The sequence below is a fragment of the Kryptolebias marmoratus genome, linkage group LG16, assembly GCF_001649575.2.
Source record: "Kryptolebias marmoratus isolate JLee-2015 linkage group LG16, ASM164957v2, whole genome shotgun sequence".
Lineage (NCBI taxonomy): Eukaryota > Metazoa > Chordata > Actinopteri > Cyprinodontiformes > Rivulidae > Kryptolebias > Kryptolebias marmoratus.
The window spans coordinates 1,456,211-1,467,263 of NC_051445.1; positions in this window are offsets into that span (position 1 = coordinate 1,456,211).

The window sequence follows — 11,053 nt, forward strand, 5'->3', positions numbered from 1 at the left end:
CTCTCGGTTCGGCCCACTGCCTTTCTGCCTGCTGACCTGTTCTGCCAACAAACTCACCTCCTGCTCACTAATACACACTTTCCCCCTCGCACAAAGACTGTATGGAAACATAAAACAGAATCATTAAGCAAATGTAATTAATTTTAAAAACATCTAGAAACAGTTAAGAATATTAAACGCCTGGCTTCCTCTTCCCTGCAGACTTTCATGTCAGAACGTTTAAAACTCAGCTATGTCTCTTTAATTTGGAGATATTATTTTTTATTATTTGATTTAATTTCCAACATCTGCAGAGCACACACTCCTTCACTCTCCATTCTAAAGACAATAACCATTGTAGAAACGATGCATCCGCTGCAGTTTCTTCTTTGCAACGTGACATTTTGCCAAATGCACAGAGAGGAAAACGGCCGCAGCTTCACCTCATTCAGCCTCAGATCACACACAGCGTTTGACTGTTGACAGATGAAAACCACCTCATCACCCTTTGCTTCGGTTCAGGGTGATTCAGCGGCTTCCAAATGTTCAGGAGGTCACAACATGTACTCAAAACACAAACAGCCCCTAAACTTTGAATCGAACCAAAGAAACACTAAAATTGTGTTGGACATTCCTGTGTGACAGCTGCATTATCCTCTCTGACAGCAAGTTAAAGAAAACCTTTCAATCATCTCTTACAAGAAGCCACTCACAGACTCGGGGAGGTTACTGCTCGTTCATTATTTAAACCTGAAGCAGGATTTCCTCTGAAATCACTCAATCTACTGTTATCTTGTGTCTTTTTTTGTGTGATGATGATAATTTACTGTGAAATAAACCAACGCATGTTGACTATATGTGTGGACAGACTATAAGTCTGTGAAAGGAATCAGTGGCAGAGACACCAGAGGGGAAACTTCCTGCAGACCCAGTGTTTATTTCCTGATTCATCCTGGTTCATCAGCTCGAAGCCTGAGTGATTGTTTCCTCTGAGTTTCACACAGATCCGGTTCAAGAACCTGGGAAGATGTGAGTTAGCCGTCGTTGTAGTTTTTCTTTTAGCTCACATGAAAGATTTGGTAATTGTTTTACACCTGGTGCCCTTCCTGACGCAGCCTGGGCTCAAACCTGCAGCCTCAGGGTTGCAGGACCGCAGCACTGACCACCGAGCTACCGGGCAGGAAGGTGAATTTACAGTAAACCACAAAATTCATGCTGAAACACTTAATGTTGGTTAAAATACAGAACTATAAAAGCGTTTTTGAAAATGCATCCACACTAAAAACTGCTGATGTAAAAACAACCCTCACTGTAACCCAGAACAGGGTCGGTCAGGTCCGATTGGGTCAACTTCTGACTTAAAATGGCCGACTCAGCTCATCTTTGACCCAACCTCTGACCCAACAGCTTTAACCCAGAGTTCTGTATGCTACATGTTCTGTAGTGAAATTTTATTCCAATGAGATATTGTCTCACAGATTGATTTATTTCTTTAAACAATAAATAGTTTAAAGAAGCTTTCCTCAAAGATGACCACCTTCTGAGTTTTAAACTAAGATCATCTAATGTTGAGAAATGAAGTTGTAGCTGTTTTGGTCAAACCTTAAAAATAACATTTTGTGCAAATTCAGAATATGTGTTTTGGATGACAGTCAGCTACTACCACACCAAATCTGAGCCCAATATCTGTAACATTTACTGAGTTAGAGCCATTTATGTGTAAGATGAAGTTCATTGGGGTCATGTTGGGTGGAGAAAGAGGCGAACCCAGAGCAAAAATTAACTAATTTATTAAAATAAAAGATAACCAAAAACAGAGGCTGATGTGGCAGCAAAACCAAACATAACTAAATCCAAACCAAACACAAGACGAGAGGGACAAGTAGACGGCACATGAAGCAACAATGAACCAGCAGTGAGTGGAGGAGATGAGCGGGTTTTAAAACAGAGGGTCATTAGGGGAAGTGGGCCCAGGTGAGTGATATTGAGGATCAGGTGGAGATGGGCGTGGCAGGAAAACAAGAGACTGATGACAGGAAACTGAATAAAATAAACAATAAGCTCAAACTGAAACATGAAGACAATAAAAGCAATAAACTGAATAAAAAAAGCACAAAGAAAATACAAATCCTGACAACTGGCTGTGGTGGCCATCTTCCATTGGGGGGAAAAGTTAATCAGGTTTGAGCAAAGATGCGTTGTGTTGGAGATGATTTTAAAATTAGCTGAGTTTTCAAAGGTCAGTTGGCTGTGGCAGTCCAAGAGTTAATCAGTTGTAGATGATCGTTTAATGATTACTTTCTGACAGTTTCATTAACGGTAATATTAACAAACAAAAGCTCTGCCTTCGGTGGTGGGCAAGTTATTGATTTTCTTTATAAGAAAGTTTTGTCCTTTTGGAACAGTAAGAACTCTCAGGTTTACATAGTTGAAATAACTAAATCTATTATTCATCTGAGCAGATATAGCTCAAATTAAAACTCTTTGAACTGGTTTCAGCTAAATCAGTTTTTAAAGTTGTGCAAACTGTTCAGATGCAGAAGCTTGGAAGTTTCAAAGTTTTCTTTTTAATAAGAACTCGCTGGAAAAAGAGCGGCGTTGCTGGAAAAGCAAACAGCAGGTGTCTGATTTGGGTTTCTGTTTTTTTGCACCATTAAAAGATGATCTACCTTTAGAAAGAATCGTAGTTATTGTTTCACAGAGGAGGGGGTGGGCAGCGGTGGGAGGGTCGCCGCTGGGCGCTGAGGTGAGGAGAGGGCGAGAAAATCCTGGTGACATGAAGGCAACATGCTGTGACAGGATAAGCTGTCAGGATGAGCAGAAACCTTTCACTTTCCAACACACACAGATCTGTGATCAGACACAAACTCCGAATCAGTCCCTGAATTTAGTTGTTTAAGTGATGAAATGTTGAAAACTGAGGGTCTTCTCAGAAGGTGAACAATTTAAAGCTCATTTCTGTCCAACTGGGAGGTTTTCAAACCTGACACCTTATATTTTTTATTGTATATGTTTAAATTTATCTGATGTTTCTCTGTTTTTTGAAACACATTAAAATCAGCATCTGAGGAAATTCCAACAGATTCTGTCATGAAATTTTGGTTTTCTTTTAGTTTGATTTCTAAATATTCTGATTTTATTTTCTATTTGCTGGGATCTCCAGTTCTGCACCAACAGGAGTCATCTAATAACTCCATGACATTCATTTATCTGTTTAATTAATTATTTGGGGGGTTTGCACATGAATAACACAATACAACAACATGGAAAAACTTACAAGCATTAAAACATTTATTAAAAAACAAGACTATTAAAAATAAAAACAAAAGAAATTAAACATTAAAACATGTTTAAAAATGCCCTCATATTTTTTTTCTTCTTTTGAAGGACTTGATTTATTCCACAGTGAAATCTGAAGTTTATAAGACTTAAATTGTTTTAATATTTAATTATATATTAAACTACGTCCAACAAATTATATATTTTTAATTCCATAAAAATGCCTTGGAAGACATAAGTGAAACATAAATAAATTACAATAAGCTGTTCAAAGCATACATCATTTTTTTCTTTCCTCAGAAGTTGATCAAATCGTTTATTTGATGAAAATTTTAAATGCTTTTTAATTTCAGATCATTTGGAGAATCTTGTAAATCCAGACTCACAGAATCTGTTTAAACTGCATCAAATCTGTTAAAGTGAGTAAAAACCGTCCCTCAGCTGATTCGCTGAAACATTTAGGATTGTGAGTTATTCATCAAAGTTGGTGACTTCTGTTGAGTTTTATTAAATACGTTCCTGAAAGGATCAATAAAATGTATTTTTTTTAATCAAATGTTTAATTTAGAGCTGGTCTTTCAGACACTGTTACATCTTAATCATGAATTTGCCCAAATTACACAACCATATTCCACACAAGCCCAACGCCTGTCCACAGATCCTCCCTGGGGGGTCAGAGTGGCAAAGGGGGGAGGGATTTCACGCTTGACCTTCCCCTCACAGCTTTGTGAGTCTCTTCACTCCCGCCTTGATTCTCTTGACCTACTTGGTCATCCTGGAGCAAGCCACTTATAATACCTCCATCTCAGCCAGCAGCACGCCCATCGCCACATCTGCAGCTCGGCGGTGGCGGCCTCTGACTGTGACTGCTGCAAAAGTTTACAGATAAAGATTTAATCCCTTTGTGACAAATACTGGCACCGACCCACTGCAAAGTTCTGTAAAATACCTCAGGTTTGCTCGTCAGTTGTTGTTGTTGTTTTCATCCAGATTTCTTAGAATTCGTCATGATGTCACAAGTAAAGATGGCTCCACAGATGAAAACCGTTCCTGTGGACTCTTCACCAGAATGAGGTCATCGCTGTTTTTAGGCACAGATGTCTTGTTTTTCAGTGTTGTGCAAGTTTAAAAGAACTAGTTCAAAGTTCAATCAGAATACAAATATTCTCCATTTGAAACCTCTGAGCTAAATTCAGAGGTTTCAAATAAACAAGTTCTTATTTCATTTCTTATAGAGTTCAAAATGTTGTTAATTATTGTTGTAGTTATTGATTGATGGCATGTTTATATTCTGCTCTCAGTTTGCTTTTCACCTGAACTTCATCTTAAAACACTGAAATTTCTAATAAACCTGCTCTCAGGGACTTATTTTGTTCCTTTTTTGTTTTTAATCACAGCTGCTTTCAAAGCACTGCAAGCTTGATAAAATGTTTTTTTAGCACAATGTTATCTGATAAAGCTTGAAGACAACTTTCAGTAACAATACATAAGACAGTACTTCATGGGTACATATGTACCTGATACTTACCTGGAATTTACCAGGTACATATAGGTACATACCCAGTATGTACCTGGAACATATTAAGTACTTACCTGGTACTCACTGGGTATGTACCAAGTATAAGAACTTACCTGGTAGTACTAGGTACAAATCTGATCTGTACCTGGCACTGAGCTGTGTTATGGATCGCTACTCAACGTTCATCTATATAAAGTAGCCAAAGTTTGTCCTTATACAGCACTTGTTTATTTTAAAAGGAAAGCTGCTTAGTATCATGAAAATGAGCTGCTCCTACTGTTTGTATGGTAAAAACTGCCATATTTATTTAAAAACTAATAAAAAATGTAAAGATTTGAATGTGTTTGTGCAGAGCTTTGGTTTGTTTAAAGAGTTTACATCTCAAAGTGTTTCAGTTTATTCATCATGTGCTTTGGTGTCATGGAGCTACTGATCCTAATGAAGGCTTTCCTTTAAGACTGAGTGCTGGGGATTCCCTGTCTCACCAACCCTCCACATCCAGCTACACCCCCAGGATCTGGCCTGAGCATCGCTCCATCTAGCATCCAGGAGGCTTGTTTCTCCCCCAGGCGAAGAGCACTTAAGGCCTCCTGTTTTACTCTGCAGCCCGGTGGTGGTTGAGAACCATTTTCTACTCAGATGAGCGCAAACAAAGACATGCATGTGCAGAAGAGAAGAAGGAGGGAGGAAAAGGTTGATGGTGTGTTTGGTAAACATCAAGAAAGCCGAAGGGAGCGGCCACTCGAGATGTGAGGAAGAGGGGGAGTGGAGGAAAGGAAATTGCGGGGGCTTCCATGTCACAATCCACAAATGAGCTGATCACAGAGGAAGGGGGGGTGGCACACCTGACACTAAACAAACAAAAAAAAATGCATGCACAGACACACATCTGGAGCTGGAGCTGCTGCTTCATGTGGCACGCAGGCATTCCCCTTCGAGAACAAGCAGATCTCATTCCTGCATCGCCTCTGCAAACACTGCAGAGGGAGTGTGGCTGTTCCTTAACAGCACTCTGCAGCTCTTCACCCTGAACCGGGCCGTATTACATGGATATGAGGGTCAAACCCAAAGATGACAAACTCCTCATATCAAAGCCCACACACTCCCAGTTGACCCAGCGCTCCCCCCTGACCCTGTAGTTTTATTTGAGCCCAAATAACTCTCCTAATTAAAGCTCTTTCCTATTATTTTTCCCCTCCTCTCCTCTGTAAAAGGTCCAGGCTTCAAAGTGCCAATAAAATAAACTGAAGGGGGCCCCATTTCTTTATTTGTATGAGTGTGAAGAGCGTGTGGGAGAAGAAGGCAGGGAACAGAGGTGGGGGGAGCTGGAAGGACAGAGGTTTTAGGTTCAGAGGGGGGGTTAAAAGAAACAGAGGTCAGTGGAAACAAAGAAGCGTGGGACCCTGAGGTCAAGCTGCCTGGTGTCAGAGTCAGCGAAGTGGCGTTGCTGCGGACGAATGGCCCCGCTTGTATAATCGCCGGGGTACGTTTTGTCCACAGGAGTAGGATAGAATATATCACGGTGCTGCTGACAGACGAACAATAGATCACGTTCTGTGGAAGTCCGAGCGGAGCCTTCGAATGTCCTTTGACTTGGCAAGTGCATCTGGAAGAGATGAGATTAACCCTGCGTTTACGAGCCGTGCGTATGGCTGACCTTTCTGAATTTAACTGCAGCTTTAACAATATCACTGATAAGTTTAATAAAGGATTCAGAGATGCTCAGCAGAAGGAGCATCACTGCATCATCCTCTCCAAGTAAATGAGATAAATCACTGTGAAAGAAAGGTGTTACATGTTGTTGAATGTTTCTGTTGGATTAGACATGAAAATACTAGTTTTCTTCTGATGGAGGAGCTTTAGAAACAATGTGCCAAAAAAGATGTGATACTATGAGAAAACTATGTAACATTTCAGGAGAGAGATTTAAAAAAAGATGACTGAAATGCTAATTAAAACTAGCAAAATTGCATTTTCAGTGCTGAAATTTGCTGAAGAAGCTGAAACTGGGTTGTTAAAGCTAAAAAAGCTAAAAGCAGAAAAATGCAAGCTAAAAGTAGCACCCATCTCCTGAATAAGCTAAAAATTTTGATACGCGATTGGTTAGAGTAGAAAAAAGTATGCAGAAGTATTTAGGCTGCAGAATAAAATGTAAAAACATTAGCACATTATTACTTCTATAAAATCTGTAGATCTGGCAAATTTCATGGATGCAAACCACAGATTCAACTCTGCTGCTCAACCTACAAATACTTTTGTTATACAAATGTGGCATCATTTAAGAGGAATTAAACAGGCTTTCCAACACCGTCAGATTTATGGACACAAAGCATTGTTACTAAGAAATGACCAACCAAACACAAACGTCACTCCCTGAGACTCTCTGCTGCAGATATAGAGCCACTCTGTCGTCTCTCAGACTGTCAGGATGCAGCTGCACATTAGAAGATCAGACCTCGGGTTTCACATCTGCATCAGTTTGTTTCTTCATATCATAAACATGAGGCCAACACGGTTTGTGCACGGACCTCACGTCGCAGAAACGCTTCCATCACGTTCAACCCAAGATCCCAATGCGCTGCCACTACAACAACAAATCACCACAATCTTGCCGTAGTAGTTTTTGTGTGTGCTCAGAACTAAACTATACTCCGAACTGTACCTGCCACGCTCTGTTCTGCATGATGAGGAGCCTGTTGCATTTTTACTTTGCACCTGAAGATCTCACCAAGCCTCCATGAGGACCGACCACGTTCTGCCTGAGTTTTTACATCGTAGCAAGGTTGTCAGCTGCTGTGGAGGGGTTATAAATAACCTCTGCCAGGATCCTCTAAACAAAAAGCACAGCTGCTCACTGCTCATTGTATGATAAAACTGAATGCTAATCAATGTTTTTATGATATCTGAGGCCCAGCCATAAAAGTGATCCATCTCTGTAAACTCTCTCAGTTTTTACGATATTAAACACACTGAACTGAAGGTTTATGAGTGTTGCTGTTGTTCTGCAGACACTATAAACGCAGCTCTGTGAATATTAGGAGCTTTGCAGGTTTGCAGCGTGTTGCCAGCCACCAGCTACTGTATCTGTCAAATCACCCCAAAGTTCCTAAAGACTGGTGTTTGAATAACTTACAACCTTTTAACTAAAAACATCAGCTCGGAGTGATACCTAGGGGGAAAGTGATAACTTCAAATGGTGATATGATAATAGATTCAGGCTGTGTGAGATATAAACATGATCATATGGGGTGTTGAGTACGCCAGGGGGTTAAATGAATCGAATCCAACTTGAAGCTAAAGAATAAGGAGTGGGAGTGGGGATCTGTTAGGGTTCAGTCAGGAGTAACTGGGAACCCCCGGGACGGTGAGGGTATATTTGGGGGATATTACATAAAAAGAACCCACATGAAGTTTGACAGAAATGTTTAAAATGTTGACAAAAAGTCGCCAGAATGAGGTCAAAACATGATTAAGAGGAGAAAGCTACTTCAGGTAAAGGGTTGTTGGTCAAACTGAGCCACAAGCTGCACAGAAAAATGATGATTGGCAGCAAGTTGAGATGAAGGGTGGGGGCGGGGTGAAAAGGAATGAGGCACAGGTTCAAAGCTAATGATCACAGAGGTTGAGGAGCAAAAAGGTTGAAGAGAGTTGAGAAAGAGGAGTCTTATCTGTGACCTATCTGTCCCGACATGCTCGCTGCTCTGGTTCGAGCCCCGGAGGGGAGGGAAGACGAGATGCATGCGTGGCAGAAACTCCGTGTGCAGGGCTGTGGGGGTAAGGCCTTGGCCTGTGCACTCTGGCCCGAAAACCAGTCCAACCAGCCCCCATGCCTTCACAACCCCCCCAGGAAAAACTTCTGTGACTTACAGCTGCGATCATGTGACTGACTGAAAAAAAAAACAGGAACAAAAAGGCTGTCATACGTGATGTAACTTTTTCAAACAGTTCACTTTTCCTCTCATCTGACAGATGATTTATTACCAGCTGTTTTAGTGGCGTCTCATTTAGTTCCTGTTGATTTAAAAGTAAAGACAAGAGATGATCAGATCTGCTGTGGGGACACCTGAAAGCCTCACCTGGTGGGACGAAATGTATTTGATTTGATGGTGAGACACAACATATTACCAAAAAATTATATGTTTAAATGTTATATAGACCAAACCAGTTGTGCCTGTCACTTTCTAACAGCTCAGAAATGCATACTAGAAATTAAGCCTCAAACAAGCAATTATCGTGTAAAATCTACAAGTTAAAAAGGCTCTTCACCTCCAGCTTTAAAGACAAAACTATGAGCTCATGTGAAATGGAGGCTCAGTGGTTCGAGCTGTGTTGATTTTTCCTAAACTGTAGAAGAAGTAGGAACTAAAACGTTACAGGTGAATAGAAAGAAAGACACTTTTAAAAAAGTACATTTAGATCTCCATGAATCAAATTAATCAAATCCTTTTATTTTGCCGGAAGCAGTTTTCCTCCCCTGCCTCAGTGACACAACTCGTGCAGGAAGGTTTAGTTTGAAATGACCTCCTTGTACAACCATTCACACATTGTGCTCAAAGTTTTAGCTTATTTTAAAAAAATCTTATTTTTATTTTTGATGCACAGAAAATGTTTTAATTTGGGATTTTTGTGATATAAATGCCAAATTAAAATAAAAAATCCTGAATCTTTCTGGTTCCTGGGACATTTTGGTCATTCTTGATCTTATTCTTATTCTCTTCTTGTAACGGCTCTATAATGTTTATTTGTTGTTGTTGTTTGACAGCAAAGAAATCCAGTCTTTCTGTAAAAAGTTTCCAGTTCCTGAAACTATTCAGACACAATCTGTGTTTTAGTTTATAAACTTCCTTTTTGAAGTTACCTTTAAGTTTTGGCTTCACAGACAATAAAACAGAGTCAACTAAGAGGAGTTTGTATTTTTTAATAAAATGATAATTTAATGTTTAAATCGCCTTTCTAAACTGTCCACATTGTTGTGCATCAAACCCAACCTGAGTGCTTTTAGCCTTTTTTCTCATCCACACCTGGGAGATTTCCTATAATGAATACCTGATGTACTGAAGCAGTTAATTCCTCCTATAAAATACCTCCCTTCCTCCTTCCTGTGGGCTGTTGTTTATCAAACGAGGTAACGTCCTGTCATGTGACCCCCCCCCCCCCCCCCCCCCCCCCCCCCCCCCCCCNCCTGTGTGGACTTTTCTCTTAATCCCCTCTCTACTCCCACCCTCATTTTTTTTTTGCTCCATGCTTTGAATACTTAGACTACTGAGTGTAACTAATTCTCCCACACAAGGATATTGTCTTTTCTCTATCTCTGCTTTTGTCCTTCGCTTTCAAAGCTGCTATTCACTGATTTCATTAGTCAGCTGTGTGGTGGGGGGGCGGAGGGCGGGTGGGTGAGGGGTTTTCCAATTAAAGGGCCCTAATAGCCTATTACCATCACCTAAGTTTTAATTCGACTGAATTTTCAAACATGAAACCAGCTAAAGATTACCCATCAGAGCTGCGTGGGATAATATTTGGAACCGGTGTGAATCATGAGGGCTGGATGACTTTTCTGACATGTGCTAAAGAAGATGAAAATAAGTTGGATCAGCTTAAAGAAGCAGACCACTAGCTAAAAGCTAAAAGTTACAACAAGCTAACTAAAAGCTGCATGTGTCAAACTACTAACCAAAAGCTAAAAATGTCAAAAGGCAAAAGTAGCAAAAGAAGAAAAGAAAACAGTAAGTGGGTAAAGAGAAGGAACTGAAGGAACTGAGATCTCAGCGTGTGGTTATGGGTAATAATACTTGTAAATAATTAGAAAATATAAAAGTTATAAAAGTGCTAACATCCATCACCTGAATTAGTCGAACATTTTGATATATGAATGATAAAAACAGAAACTCAAACTGTGAATGTTGAGTCAGATCTACTTCTAAAAGGGTTTTCCTGATATTTGAACATGAACTCAAAGCACTTTTGTTCATTTTCTAAGTGACAAACTGTTGCTTCTGTAATGGATTCAGGGTTTGTTTCTGTTTGGTGGGGGTTGAATTAAATGTTTTTACCAGGCAGCTTTCCGTGCACACATGCTGCACAGATCCTGCAGCTGCCCAGGGGGCCACAAGACGACGCCAGTCCCCTGGGACCATCACCCCATTTGTTGTGCCCACCCCTCCTCCCCCACGTTCGTCCCTATCAGTGGATGACCCCCGCAACCAGCAGAGGTCAGCTGCGCAGAAGGAGCCCCGTCCTCCCCCCTCCTCCCCACTCCTCTACGCGCTCCGGCCCTCA